Raw genomic sequence first — 16,881 nt, 5'->3', positions numbered from 1 at the left:
CAGCAAAATATTTGTGGGGTAAATCCCCCATCCCCATATGCCTGAATGAAAATTAATGTCCTGTATAATTCGGAGATCCTCAGCAGATTTTGGAATGAAAATACAGGCAGTGGCAAGATGAAGTTGAAAGCCAATGGATTATACACAGACAGCTCAATTGGAATATATAAGACATAAGCCCAAGTTAAAATTCCAGTATCATGAACAGTTATATCTCATTACAAATTTTTAATATTGTGAAAATTTTTATTAGGTTTAAATTCATCTTGTACTTTGGGATATCCAAGCTGGTACTTCTGTAGATAAATGAATTTGATTGAAAATTATATAGGTATGGAACATAATTTTGAGGTGTGTAATTCTGTATTTGCCCCTGCAAGTGACCAGATGTAGGTAATATAAGTGGAAGAAAAGTCACACTCAAGCTGCATATATTAGTCATTCATCACTAGGTAGCTTTCTCCAAACCTCTGATCAACAACAGTACATACTAGTAAAGTGTCGAATCCTGAGAACATGGAAACTCATTGTTACTTGCATTGTGCATGGTTACTCCAAACATATGCATCAGAAGATGTCAAATGAAACACATAATGAATGAATACTTCAAAAAATGCAGTTTTTACAGAATGTACATTTTTACACAGCAGTTGAATTCTCTCACAAGTTAATTTGATAGTGTTATGCATTAGAACATATATTGTATGAATTTAGAAGCATAGAAAAGAAAGTTTGTAGATGGCAAATAATATAACAATTCATTGATATTCCTCAGTCAGTTCTACTACTACTGTCTGCCTCAGAAGTATACAACAGTATAATCAAACAAATATGATTTACACTGCCTGAAGTGAATCAAACAAATATGATTTACACTGCCCAAAAATTTCAAAAATGGCTCAAATGGCTCTGAGCACTATGGGACTTAACATCTGAGGTCATCAGTCCCCTAGACTTAGAACTACTTAAACCTAACTAATCTAAGGACATCACACACATCCATGCCTGAGGCAAGATTCAAACAAAAAAATTGCAAAGGGTACTAAAAGGTGTCATTTTATTTCATTCACTCATGGTACCATCAATTAGAAGAAAGTTCAGGGATCTGAATTAGGTCAAAGCTATAGCACAATCAGATCACATAAACTTAATCTTTATAATGAATTAACAATAATGCTTAATCCTATTCGCATATATGCCAGCTGAATTTAAATGAAACAAATTTTGAAGGTAGCTGCTATTTTGATAAAAATAAAGCTGCTATCTTCTCATTTACACTCCTGGAAATGGAAAAAAGAACACATTGACACCGGTGTGTCAGACCCACCATACTTGCTCCAGACACTGTGAGAGGGCTGTGCAAGCAATGATCACACGCACGGCACAGCGGACACACCAGGAACCGCGGTGTTGGCCGTCGAATGGCGCTAGCTGCGCAGCATTTGTGCACCGCCGCCGTCAGTGTCAGCCAGTTTGCCGTGGCATACGGAGCTCCATCGCAGTCTTTAACACTGGTAGCATGCCGCGACAGCGTGGACGTGAACCGTATGTGCAGTTGACGGACTTTGAGCAAGGGCGTATAGTGGGCATGCGGGAGGCCGGGTGGACGTACCGCCGAATTGCTCAACACGTGGGGCGTGAGGTCTCCACAGTACATCGATGTTGTCGCCAGTGGTCGGCGGAAGGTGCACGTGCCCGTCGACCTGGGACCGGACCGCAGCGACGCACGGATGCACGCCAAGACCGTAGGATCCTACGCAGTGCCGTAGGGGACCGCATCGCCACTTCCCAGCAAATTAGGGACACTGTTGCTCCTGGGGTATCGGCGAGGACCATTCGCAACCGTCTCCATGAAGCTGGGCTACGGTCCCGCACACCGTTAGGCCGTCTTCGGCTCACGCCCCAACATCGTGCAGCCCGCCTCCAGTCGTGTCGCGACAGGCGTGAATGGAGGGACGAATGGAGACGTGTCGTCTTCAGCGATGAGAGTCGCTTCTGCCTTGGTGCCAATGATGGTCGTATGTGTGTTTGGCGCCGTGCAGGTGAGCGCCACAATCAGGACTGCATACGACCGAGGCACACAGGGCCAATTCCCGGCATCATGGTGTGGGGAGCGATCTCCTACACTGGCCGTACACCACTGGTGATCGTCGAGGGGACACTGAATAGTGCACGGTACATCCAAACCGTCATCGAACTCATCGTTCTACCATTCCTAGACCGGCAAGGGAACTTGCTGTTCCAACAGGACAATGCACGTCCGCATGTATCCCGTGCCACCCAACGTGCTCTAGAAGGTGTAAGTCAACTACCCTGGCCAGCAAGATCTCCGGATCTGTCCCCCATTGAGCATGTTTGGGACTGGATGAAGCATCGTCTCATGCGGTCTGCACGTCCAGCACGAACGATGGTCCAACTGAGGCGCCAGGTGGAAATGGCATGGCAAGCCGTTCCACAGGACTACATCCAGCATCTCTACGATCGTCTCCATGGGAGAATAGCAGCCTGCATTGCTGCGAAAGGTGGATATGCACTGTACTAGTGCCGACATTGTGCATGCTCTGTTGCCTGTGTCTATGTGCCTGTGGTTCTGTCAGTGTGATCATGTGATGTATCTGACCCCAGGAACGTGTCAATAAAGTTTCCCCTTCCTGGGACAATGAATTCACGGTGTTCTTATTTCAATTTCCAGGAGTGTATATTAAATAGTTGCTGTTTGCCTTGTGTTAGCAGCTTAAAATATTTGATTAAGTTGGGATTTTTCCAAGAAAATGGTCGTCCACATCTCAGATGATCAAGTCTTGGTTTATATATGTTACTAGTTGCCACAAACTTTGTTAACATTTACTTGCCATGTAGATAACATAAATTTTCAATCCATGAATCTACGTATTCATACAATTTGTAGAAAAAGTGCTTAATAAGTTTTTTAATTTTCTTTTGAACAGGTAGGTATTTCCAATTTCTTGTTTTACGTTAGATAGAGTTTGTTTAATATCTTTGTATCAGTGTACATAACTCCACTCTGAAGCCTAGACAAGAAGGCAAAGTTTACACAACAGTTATTTTTGTGTCTTATGTTTTGATTGTGAAGATCAGAGTTAAGTGGTCAATGTGTTGGAAAGTGAGTCAAAGAATTCAAAGATCCTTAAAAAGGCTTATGTAATATATGCCATTATCTATTTTATATAATTTTTTATGGCTTGCTTCTGGTGAATAAATGCTATTTACTTCAAGTCCTACTTCTCCAAAAAAATACTTCAGTAAGGCAACAGTAGGTGAAGATATACTAAGAAGGTGAAGGATGTGGGAGAAACAAAAGGATAGGAAAGGGAAGAAACTCATACTATTAGCTACATTGGGACTTTCTGCAGTGTCAGCAGTGCAGAATGAAAATGTATGCCAGACTGGGATGCTTACTAGGTAGTTGAATTAACCACTGTGCCACCCATACACACCATTTATCGAAGCTACATAGACTATTTCAATACGCCCGTCATCTGACCCACATTCTCACCTATCTGCAGTCCCTGTCCATGTCATCCATTCTCACTACTCTGAGATCCCCACAGGAGGTCGAATGTGATTGTGCGTTCATACTGAGGGTGGATTCATAGACTATTGAGGTGACTGAGTTATATGAATGTGTGGTGTCTGTTCTTTCAGAGATGTCCAAAAGAACAGACACCATGCATTCATATAATATACTAAATAAGTCAATACACTTAACGCTTTGGCATTGGCGGTTTCTGCCTCAAACCACCAGTTTATTAATGTCATTTTGAAGTACCAGTGTGTTTTATGTGAAACACTGAAAGACAGAGATATTTAGCAGTACACTGGATACTTCTACAAATGTAGTAGATTGTAGCAGTCACATACATCATTCAAGGCAACGGTCAATGTGGAGTTTTTGCTATGTGATTGTGATTTTTTCATATTTACATATTTTTTAGTGGTTTTGACAGAATGTACTTTTATAAATTTTGAAATTAGATACAAATTTATTAAATTAGGTTCATTTCTGCTTGTTATTTACGACTCTAATTTGTTTTAGGCATATTAATGCGTGGAAGTTTCAAGATGTGGGACTAAGTGTAGGGAAAATGTGAAATTGCTTTCAAACACACCATATGAAATGTCAGGTAGTTAAAAAGTGTATATACTAGTGGTTCCTAAGTGAAACCACCTCCTTAAAAAAATTTATTGTTTACTCGTTGCCAGTTTCTTCTTGTATTTGTTGCATACTATGGTGATAGGACTTAATTTTAAAATTGTATATTTTCTCATATTGTTGGGACTGAAAGGATTAACTTCGCATCAGAGCAATGAGGATGCTTGTAAGGACAAAAATGCTGACAAACTGAGTTTCTTTATTGGTTTACTGAAACTATTTTAACTTTTTATACAATCTGACCCTAAGAAACTTTTTGCAGTTTCATTTAGTGTGTGTCTATTAATGACTATTTTTGGAGCTATGGGGCATTTGCTTCTTTGAAATTGGATAGTATGAGCCCACATCTGTCATTGTATTGCAGCAATATTTTTTCAATTTACTCGTAGATGATACTGAATGAAAAGTACCTATACCACCGGTGAACACAGTGGTGCTATAAACACTTGCTTATCAGGAAAATTTGCAGTGGCAATTTCTAGGCAGTGACTCCAAGTGAGTGTTAAAGGCAGAAGGAATCTATTGTTGTGCATCATTCATGCTTACTCATTTAGATAGCTACAGCAGGCTGTTCCAGCTGGACAGCCTGTACATTTTTGCATGCACGTTGATGCCGTGGGCAAACGGAATTTGCTTATGGTCTGTCATGGTTATGCATGTAACAATATTGATTACTGAGGAGACTAAACTTAAACAATATTTTGTTGCTAAACACAGGTCATTACAAACTAAGGCAAAAAATATTTCACTACATTAATGAAATACAACATTTATTTATATTTAGAGCTCATGAAATACTTGTGTCAGAGCCCAAGCTGCTCTCAGTAATAATGAATTTGTGACACGTATATGTATATTTAAATTCTTTTTGAGGTGGAAGAAAGTGGTTCACACAAAAATTGATGCAAACATTCAGGCAGTTACACCTGCATTTCTCTGTATCTTGCAAACTGTTTGTGGGTGTCATTACATGAATACCTACAATAAATTCAGTCACTGGTAACTTGGATTTTCAAAAGTGTACTTTGTAGTTAAACTGACAACAATGTGTTGAATACTTTTATTTTTCTGTGTTATGCAGGACTTGAAACTTACACTATGGCATAGCTGGTAAATCATGAAAGATAAATATGGAGGCAATTCCTGTAATGGAGGAGATGCAAGGAATGACAGGCTTCCTGCAAAGTGTTTCCATTCTAACAGATGAATTTAATCTGCAAAGATCATTTCCTTTTAGTGACGTATTTAGGGTACTCAACACATTGACTACCAGGAGGCCGACGTTGGCACAGCAGAGCCACCTGCTTTGTCCGCCACCAGCCACATGGCAGTTAATGTGTTGGGTGACTCATTGTATCAATCACAAAGGCCAAGTTTACTATATACTCATCATCCTGTAATGTATCTACCTCTGGTAGCTGAGTGGTCAGTGCGACAGAATGTTATACCTACCAGCTCAGGTTCAATTCCTGGCTGGGCCAAAGATTTTCTCCACTCAGGGACTGGGTGTTGTGTTGTTCTTATCATCATCATTTCATCCCAATCAACAAGCAAGTTGATGAAGAGGCATCAACTCAAAATACTTGCACCAGGCGAACAGTCTACCCAACGGGTGGCCCTAGCCACACGGCGTTTCCATTATCGCATAATGTTAACAGTTGCTCTATTTTCATTTCCATAAAAAATGTAATTCGGCCCCCTGTTGGGGGAACTGAAGTTTAAATGTCAGACACAAGTAACTTAATTTTCACAGAGCATCTATATAACAGAGATTATATAACATGTCATTGACAATTGATAGGTATAATGCAAAGTGGAAGCATCGTTTCAGTGATTCTACATGTCCTCATCCAGATCTACATCCAGAGGTATGTAGAGCTGGACATGTCTAGTGATGTGCATCCATCCACACTCACAAGGATGGCCATGTGTGAGATTCTGTCTCTGCCTTCTTTCAGCTCCTGTACTCTTGTCCTCTTTCACAGGTGCCGTGGAAGAACTTTTTGCAGGAGTACATCATCACCAACTTGGATGCTCTGTTTGCCCATTTAACTTGGTAAACATTATGCAAGAGCTTCAGGTACTCCTTACTCCAACACTTCCAGAAATAATCTGCTCCTTTTTGACAGAATTTAAACTTTCATCAAGTCTGCTGCAGTCAATGGCTCAGGCCCTGTAAGTCACTCCCCCATGAGGAAGTCTGCTAAAATGAGTACTTTGTCCTCAATTTGAGAAATGGGCCTTAAGTTCAGGGGGACTTCAATATTTACAAGTACAGTTTGTAGTTGTTCTTCATCTATATAGGGTGTTACAAAAAGGTACGGCCAAACTTTCAGAAAACATTCCTCACACACAAAGAAAGAAAATATGTTATGTGGACATGTGCCCGGAAACGCATACTTTCCATGTTAGAGCTCATTTTATTACTTCTCTTCAAATCACATTAATCATGGAATGGAAACACACAGCAACAAAACGTACCAGCGTGACTTCAAACACTTTGTTACAGGAAATGTTCAAAATGTCCTCTGTTAGTGAGGATACATGCATCCACCCTCTGTTGCATGGAATCCCTGATGCACTGATGCAGCCCTGGAGAATGGCGTATTGTATCATAGCCATCTGCAATATGAGCACGAAGAGTCTCTACATTTGGTACCGGGGTTGCGTAGACAAGAGCTTTCAAATGCCCCCATAAATGAAAGTCAAGAGGGTTGAGGTCAGGAGAGCGTGGAGGCCATGGAATTGGTCCACCTCTACCAATCCATCGGTCACCGAATCTGTTGTTGAGAAGCGTACGAACACTTCGAATGAAATGTGCAGGAGCTCCATCGTGCATGAACCACATGTTGTGTCGTACTTGTAAAGGCACATGTTCTAGCAGCACAGATAGAGTATCCCGTATGAAATCATGATAACGTGCTCCATTGAGCGAAACTAAAATGAGCTCTAACATGGAAATTAAGCGTTTCCGGACACATGTCCACATAACATCTTTTCTTTATTTGCGTGTGAGGAATGTTTCCTAAAAGTTTGGCCGTACCTTTTTGTAACACCCTGTATAGTCAAGCATCTGAGTACTTTACTGAGACGTACTTTCATTGAGCTACCCATTCTCTCTTAGGATCCTCCACACCAAGCAGCACACAGCTATAAATTTCCAAGTTATGCCTTGTTGAACAAAGTATTGGTCAGTTTTATCAGCAAATACTGTTGACCACAGTTCCATTATTTCTTTGTTGGCTGTGTGAAACATGTGAGTGTTGTCACTGTAATTGGTGTGTGGAACGCCGTGCCAACCAGTAAATCTTTGTAGTGCCAATAAGGATCAATCCATTGAGCACTGCAGACTAGCTCTAGGTGGATGGTTCTAATCACAGCATTTAGTGCTGGTATTTCCTACTTTGACATGTAACAGGTTACATGGAAGGATCTGTGTGGTCTTACACAGTCGGCTGGCAGTGGAGCTTCTTCAGCAGTGAAACCACATACTATTTTACATGGGAGGCAGCAATCAATAATTTCCTTTATCATGCAGAGGGCACATAATACCCAAAAGAAGGTGTGAAGCTCTGAAAATACAAGTCTAATTCCACGTGAATGTGTGTATGCACGATTAAAATCCTTGTGAAATTATGGTTTCCATCTAGAATAACAGGTGCCATTCTTCTGTGGTTAACTTAGCATTTTGTAAATGAAAACTGAGATGTAAAAAATTTTAATCTAAAAATGAGTTGGGACACTATTTTTGATCCTGTGGGTAGTGGCGTGTTCTTCTTCAGAGCTTGGATTTCTTGAAAAACAATGTTGTTGTGTAATCTTAATCTGATAGAATCAAGCTGTTATGATTACTTCTGTAGTAAATTCTCCATGAAAGTTCACCTTGTCAATCAGAACTCTTTTAAATTGAAAAATGAGGGCTGTGACTCTTAGTAGTTTCCAGTAAGAACTAAATCTGTCATCATCTTTTAATGGCTGCGGCATTTCAGCAAAGAGAAATCCTGGTGAATGTTTTTGGTTCCTGGCAAAACAGGCTTGTGCAAAATGTTGATCTGACCAGAGACTGTGTTTTTACAATAGGCAAGTTGCACCATGCCACCACATGTCCATTGTAAGGAAGGTCTGAGGCATGGTTCCTCTAGAAAGTTGATCTGCAGGATTGTCTTATCTGGACAATGCTTCTACTGGGATGGCGAGATATAATTTTAAATTTCCATTATTCTGTTGCACACAAAGTTTTTCCAAGTGTTAGGATTACCTTTTATCCCAGCAAGCATCAACATGGAGTCTGCCCAAAGAGCTGCCATACTCACATTCGAGTTGGTAGTCTTGGAGTAGTAACGGTAGAATTCTTGTTCCTATTAGTGCTGCCAACAAATCCAGTCATGGCAATGTAACCTACTTTATAGATGCTAGTCTGCTAGGATCATAGAAACTAGCAAATGCTTGGAGTAAGCTTCTTTCGGTGGCCACGGTCTGAGATATGGTATCGATAACTTGCTGTTGATCTGTAAAAAACATGTTGTCTACTGTGTTCCAGTGAACTTGCAACACATGCGAAGTTTCTGTGTTGTCCTTTCAGATTCGATAATGAAACTACATGCAGAGAGTTTGTTGCCTACTTCAGCATAAGCAATTTAAGTTGACTCATGAGAGTGGTCAGCTCGTAGTGAGAGTGTGATGTAGTGAATGAAGACTCAAATGCATTGATAGTGGATATTTTCAATGATTTACAGTGTTAAGTTATCAATCAATGATCTGCTGATAAAACTAGATTGGCTGCCACCATCTAGAATGCAACAAACAAGTCTACTTACTCCGATAGGCCCTATTACAGACATTTGGGCCGACTAAAGGCAGGAGTGACTGACAAAGTACAATGTTATGAATTTATACAGACTGACTTACGATTACCTTTCTTCAAAAAGAGACATAATGCTTTCCCTTTCTTCCTGCAGTTTCTGCTGCATGACCTTGGTTAAGACAAATGAAGCACCTATTACTGGATCTCAAAATCTTGAGGTGGTCATGAACATTCTTTACTGCCTTGTAATCTTGTGGCCAGCATCCACGCTGCTCGCAAAATACACAGCAGGCTTCTTACTATATTGACTTATGCCTGTATGTCCTAGCTTAGAGTCAACATTGACGTCTACCGTAAACAGTACAATGCTAGTTAATCTGTGAGTGCCCCTCGATTGCTTTGTGCCATCAGTGTCCCATCTACCTCTTCCAACAAGAATTTCATTAATTTCAGAATGTTGCCCTTTTGGTATGGATTATCCAGTGCTGACATGTCCATTGGTAAAGTATTTTAGGAACTAAGACTTGACCATAAGATTCTATGTTGCGCCGATAGTGCCCGGAAGTGCTTGTTACATTCAATAAATGTTAAGTTGACAGCTGCTGGGGAGTCAGATGTTACATGCAGGGCAGCTTCCCAGAAGAGAGTCCAATGCTCGAGGTAACTGGATAATGGCTTTAGCTTAATCTGTGGTTCTCATACACTGTTACAAGACTGTATAGAAACCCCCCAAAAACCATATTGAAGGCAATGATGTCTGAAATTCTTCCATCAGTATTGGGTTTCACCTTCAGGATCGCTCATTTTGCCAAGTCTGTACATTCTTCACGCACTGCTACATTGGCTTCACACATTAAGTCATCGAATAAGTCTTGAACAGTGTTATCCAAGGTTCTCAGATTAGCTAAATCCTCTTGCAGGTGGCAGCTAACATGTTCTGCCTCTCTCACGTGGAGTCATTTAACACATTTAGTGGCTGACAAAGTGAGTTACGTTGGAACACTACTTTCCTTGTCTGTTAGCTAGGTGAGACAGTCTGCTGTTTCAATATTTGTTGCCATGTCTGTGTCAATACACTCCAAGCTTCAGTATTTACCATCTCACCAGGGATTCATTACACTTGCTAAAAAACCAATTTTCCTCCTACATTCTACTCAACTATTACTACAACTACTTGTATACAGGCAGTAACATAGTACATTTCAGCAATGAATACAAATAAAAAGAAATGCCCCAATGAATGACTTAGCTGGAGGCACGTTTGCGCATAGCCATGTAGTTGTTCAGAATTTGAACATACTCACTCAATGTGCCTTTAACATCCCCACTATTCTGAAACTTCCCATCCACGTCGCTGCCTCCTGAGTTTCAGCACCAGTAAATGTTGGCCAACAATTTGGAAAGTGAATTTTAAATACCAAACACAACTAACTTTAGTTGCACGGAACATCTATATGGCAAAGATTACAGAAAATGTCATTTACAATTCATGGATGTAACGCAATGTGGAAATGTTGTTTTGGCAATTCTCCCCCCCCCCCCCCCCCCCCCCCCCCCCCCCAAAAAAAAAAAAAAAAAAAAAAGAAAAAGAAGAAGAAGTAGTAGTAGTAGTTAAGAAATTGGTCTCTACTAAGCTCTCACATTACACAATGTAAATATCTTTCTTAGATTTACAGGGCACAAATATCATCTCCATTCTTAACGGCTTTCTAACAAACTGTATTACTTGAATTTTTGACAGCTGTTATAACTTTGTGGTGAAACACTTTTTACTCCACAGCATTTGCATTGTGTAAAATATATGTAAAAATATTTAACTGCTACACAAAAACACGGTTACACCACTGGCTTCAATTCTCCTAATCACATCATCACAATGGTTCAAAAGCAAATTTCCTGTGCCATTGGAACAAATCTCAGAAAGCTACAATATTACGGTTTGGATTATACATCACCTATCTTCTCTACCACACCTGTGCCTTCCTGAAGACCTACTGTGAACTGAAGCCCGCACTAACATATTATTCTTATATGCCAAGAACCGCTTCATCACACTCCTGGACAGACCTCTTCCCGCTCAATTTGCTGTACATTTATACCCAGGTAAAGAGCTATAAAACCTATCCATAATACTATCCTCACACTATGTGCTTCACATACTCACTGTTAAGATCCACCCTATTAAATGACAATGACCTCCTGAATATGAATCATGCCAGAAGGTTTTATCAGCGTCAAATAGTTTTGTACAATCAGTTGGGGCTCACTAAGAGATTTGCTTGTTGTGTGTTGATCCTAGGATAGAGAAGCAAAATGCTTTGAAAGTGGGCTGCTATTGATTCATACTTGAAAATTTCAATGGAAGGCCTCTAGGAAAATGCCCAACAAAATGACTAGAAAGACAAGACATGCTTATACCACTGTGTATCTGAGGTCAAATGATCGATCATGTTTAGTACATCCTCAAAGTAGGTCCACATATCAGAGAGAAATCACGGCTCCAGGAAGAAAATTATCATTTCACAATTTGTGTGTGTGTGTGTGTGTGTGTGTGTGAGTGAGTGAAAGAGAGAGAGAGAGAGAGAGAGAGAGAGAGAGAGAGAGAGTTCCCCCTACTTTTGGACAAAGAGGCAAAATCATCCTTTTTTTGGGGGGGGGGGGGGGTAGTGAGTGAGTGAGAGGGAGTATTGTGATAATTTGTCTTCTGACTGGTTTGATGGGGCATACCATGAATCATCCTCCTGTGCTAACCTGTTAATCACAGAGTAGCATTTGCACCCATGTTCTCCTCAATTATTTGTTGGTTGTATTCCAGTCTGCCTTCCCCCACAGTTTTGTTCCCATCTTTGTCAATTTTGAGGATAATGTCCTCTTTCCCTACCTTATCAGCCCACCTAATTTTCAGCATTCTTCTGAAGCACTACATTTCAAATGCTTCAATTCTTTTCTGTTCAGTTTTCCCACTGTCCACAATTCACTACCATGCAATTCTGTCCTCCAAATGTACATTTTCATGAATTTCTTCCTCAAATTAAGACCTACATTTGATACCAGTAGACTTCTCCTGGCCAGGAATCCTGTAAATCTTCTACACGTTCAATGAGGATAGCAATGTCACAAGCTAATCTTATCATCAATATCCTTTGCCCTGAATGTTAATCCCAGTCCTAAACCTTTCTTTCATTTCCGTAATTGTTTCTTCCATGTAGAAACTGAACAGACTGCATCCCTGTCTAACACCTTTTAGACTGGTCATTCTTAGTCTCCCACTCTGACTGTTCCCTCTTGTGTATTATCTGTCTTTCCCTATAGCTAACTCCCATTTTTTCTAAGAATTTCAAACATCTTGCACCATTCTACATTGTTGAATGGTTTATCTAAGTCAACAAAGCCTATGCATGTGTCTTGATTATTCTTCAGTCTTGCTTCCATTATCAAGCGCAACATCAGAACTGCGCCTCTGGTGCCTTTATCTTTCCTAAAGCTAAACTGATTGTCATCTAACAGATCCTCAATTTTCTGCATAGTACTCTTGTCAGTAGCTTGAGTGAGTGGTTAAGCTGTTTGTGCGATAGTTCTTGCACTTATATGGCCTTGCTACCTTCAGAGTTGAATGGGTGATACTTTTGAAACAGTCCAATTGAATGTCGCCAGTCTCATATGTTCTATAAACCAACTGGAGTAGTTGTTAGACTGTTTTGACTTTTCTATATGCTAAATCAGTCCTCTCGATGACCATTTCTTTTTCAATTTCTTCACACCTTTCCTGCAGCCATTTTGCTTTGGATTCACCTGCACTTCCTATTTATTCCATTCCTAACATAGTTATGTTGCTGTACTCCTGTCTTTCTCTGACCATTTTTGTATTTCCTACTTTTGTCTGTCAGTGGAAGTATTTCTTCCGTTACTCAAGGTTTCTTTGCAGTTACCTTCCTTGTACCTATGTTTGTCCATCCAAAATTTGATTTCCCTTTTTATAGGTAACTGCCTACTCTCATATTCCTTTTGCAATATCCATACACTTAGCAAACATCAAATGTATCTCATGATTCCTTAGTACTTCTATATTCCTCTTCCTTTCACATCACTGATTCTTCCAACTTTACTCCGTATGGCAAGAGAAGAGGTCTGACAGCTGGCAGTGCAGTTGCCAGTAGTCAACATGTAAGTTCTGTGGACCAGAAACTGGTGAGGCGGGGCAAGGGGCGACAGACCTTCCACTCCCACAGACAAAGCTTAACAATGCCACACGATTCATTGCAGCATTATCGTTGGCTGCATTCCAATGAGTGACTTGTTCCGTAATCAAATACTTTTTCTCATAGATTTTTGACATTAACAAGCTACAGCACATTGCACAAATGTCACACGTAAAATATTGAATGAAGTCATTACCTGTATTTTTTGTGCAGCAGAATGGAAACACCAAGGCTTCATTGTCTGAATGACCATCTCTCATCACAGGATAGCAATGTCACAAGCTAATCTTATCATCAATATCCTTTGCCCCTGAATGTTAATCCCAGTCCTAAACCTTTCTTTTATTTCCGTAATTGTTTCTTCCATGTAGAAACTGAACAGACTGCATCCCTGTCTTACACCTTTTAGACTTGGTATCTTTACTGTTGCTGTTCTCATTGCCTGATAGAGAAATTATGGGTTCTTCTCTTATGCCTTCTGTGTTTGATCTTGTAAGCTCTTTCCATACATGGTTCACAAAGTTCTTCCGATTTTCTGGGGTTACTTGTACGACAGTCTCATTTACCTTTGTCTCACAACATAAAGATTTTATTTCACCCTGTGACATCTGCTTTTATTTGAGCCCAGACAAGTTTGCTGGCATTGTAATGGCAGTGGTATGGTGGAAGACATACAACTTCGTGGCCATGGTTCTCTGCTAATGTATCAATTGCATACTGCACCTTCTGTGGCTTGTATAGTTTCATCAAATCCAACAGTTCTGCTTTACGCATTTTTTGTTCAAAGCCTCTTTTACTGTCTTTCAAACAGCTGATTACTTTGCCTCTCCTTGCAGCAGCCACTGGTGCCTTATTAAATTGAGCAGAATGGTATGGCACATTGTCCATTACAAAAACACTAGAACTGACATTTGGTACCAAACGAGAAATTAACCACCCTTTAAATGTGTCTGCATTCATTTTCCCGTGGTAATCAACAGTTTAAAAAAAAAACTGAATCATCATCATCATAGCACCAGGCACAAAACCATTCATAGAGTCAGCATGACCAATAGTTAGTCACCCTTCCTTACCAGTTGGCACACTCATAGTTCCTTGGTGTGTGTTGTCTGTTCACACGATGGATCATGCATAATGTACGTTGATCCATGTTTCGTCAACCCACATTATATTCTCCAGATTCACTGCTACCAACTCAAGCAGAAAACATCTTCATGCCACAATGTCTCAGCATTCTATTAGTACCTTCCTTCCTTCGAAGTTTTCCCATTGGAAGTCAATTTCTTCCTCCCCCCCCCCCCCCCCCCAAGCACTTTTTTTACACACACAATGGAGAGACTTGTCAGTCTGACCATGAACAAACCACCGTCCAACAGTGATGCCATCAACTGTTTAAGTGTCAGGTACTCCTCCTTGCTTTAGCATGTGTATGTAGTTGCCTGATAGCACTTTCTTCAAAGTTCTCTGTTTCGGTCACATAACACAATCTCTTCCTTGTCTTTCCAGATGTCACAATAACAGGGCTCCCAGCTGAACTGGTAGCCTCTTCATCATTTGTGACTCTCTTCACTGTGGCTGTAGAGATGGTCAATGCTTCTGCTGCTCTGACAGTCCCTTACTAACTATATCATCGCTTTCAAAGTAAACATGCAATTTGTTTATAAATTTGCAAGCTTGCAGTTTTCAGCTTAGTTCCTTTTGCAGAAGTCCTCTTCTCTGCACTGTGTGAAGCCATTTTGCACATACATGTCAAGTGGACTGCACATGTACACTCATAAACCGTAACGAAGCACTGGCAACCACTGACAAAGCAGGGGTGCCTAGCACTACAGCAACACAGGGGCATTGTTATGGTAATATAAACCAAATCTCATGTTCTGATTGGCTGTTGTGGAGATGCAAAGCATGTGCGCCAAGGCCACTTCAACTGTCGAGAGCTCTTCTCTCGCTGTATGGAGTACGGACTTTTAAAATTCAGTCTATTGTTCATCATTGATAAATAGTGACCTGGACTATATCAGAACCTTAGCACACCTTATATTTGAATATCTAGTTTTGGAATCTGTGTGTGACCTTGATGTAATCCACCTAGAATCTTCCCATGTCTCTGAGTCTTATCCAAGTATACCTCGTCCTCTTGATTCTTGGATAGATTATTCATTGTTAGCACACTCTCTCTGTCTCCATCTTCTGCTTCTGACATTGACATGCATACTCGAATGATTGCTGTTGGCATTTGTTTGTTGTCAAACCTGACGAGAACAACCCTTTCACAGAACTGTTCACAGTAGCTCACACTCTCCCCTATTTCCTATTCCTAAAGAGTCCTCCTCCAGTTACATAATTTTCAGCTGCTGCTGATATTATCCTGTAATTGTCTCACCAGAAATCCTTATCTTCCCTCCATTTCACTGCATTGAGTCCCACTATTTTAGATTGAAGCTTTGAATTTCCTTTTTCAGATCATCTTGCTTTCCTACTACTTTAAAACTTCTGACATTTCATGTTCCAAGTCACAGAATGTTCTCTCTCCATTGGTTAGTCCATCTTTTCCTCATAGTCACCGCCCCCTCGGCAGTCCCTTCCCAGAGATCCAAAAAGTGGACTAATCTGGAATCTTTTGCGGAAGAAGAGATCATCATGACATTTTTTACAATTACAGGCTACATGTCCTATGGAAACACATTGTATGTCTTTAATGCAATGGTTTCCATTGTCTTCTGTATCCTCATGCTGTTGATCAATGCTGATTCTTCTTCTGTCTTTTAGGGGCAGTTTCCTATCCCCAGGGAAAGATAGTGCCCTGAACCTCTGTCTGGTCCTCCCCCGTCTCTGATACGGCTGGCAGAATGAGGGTGACTTCCTAAGCCGCACCCACATGGCCGTGCTGCACAGAGCCAAAGAAAGAGATTCAGTGTACCATGGCACGGCCAGTATGGATATCAAACTGAGTTGCTCTGTGCAACAACAAACAAGTTCTGCGCAGTTTCAATGCATCAAAGGAAATAGTTCTGACTTGTGCACTCAGTTTTGACTGTATTTCTAGTTTTCCACTTTGATTGTTAGTGCATGCATTCTGTGGAACACTGCTGCCTATCTATGAACACATTGCTACATCCTGTCCTGATCTACATTGTGTGTTCATGTACGGCACAGCTGGTGTGGGCACAACTTTATGCTGGAAGTCATTGGCCACCATTGCTGATGATTTTCATTCAAAATTTAAGCAGTGACTGGGTTCTAATCCAGGATGTTTTGATTGCTAGTCAAAAATGCTACCCCTAGACTGCGGGTGAACTTTATCAATGTGCTATGTGTCATTTCGAAAGAAGTTGGGTCAAGCACTTTGAGGAGGGGAAAAAACGACCAGTGCTGTGCTCAATCTGTTGATTAACTTCATTATAATTAGCCATGGTGGTTTCAGGGTATTCATTGCACTTGCTGAATGGTGCATTATACAACTATCTTATCTCCAACAAAGCTGCTGTGACTATCTAATTTGCTGTTGAAACTATGTGCATTGCTGATCATTACCAACTGGATAATGCCTTACAGGCTGCTGATTAGAAAGGGAGGATGAAAATATTTCGCACTGCACACTTGATTGTGTGTCGATGGGATATCTCTCACTTCATAGCAGAAGAGCCTTCTAGGTTTGAACATTTCTGATGAACAAAGACAAAAAGAATACATAGCAGACCATT

This window comes from Schistocerca americana, chromosome 1, assembly GCF_021461395.2.
Source record: "Schistocerca americana isolate TAMUIC-IGC-003095 chromosome 1, iqSchAmer2.1, whole genome shotgun sequence".
Lineage (NCBI taxonomy): Eukaryota > Metazoa > Arthropoda > Insecta > Orthoptera > Acrididae > Schistocerca > Schistocerca americana.
This window is presented reverse-complemented; position numbering follows the sequence as displayed.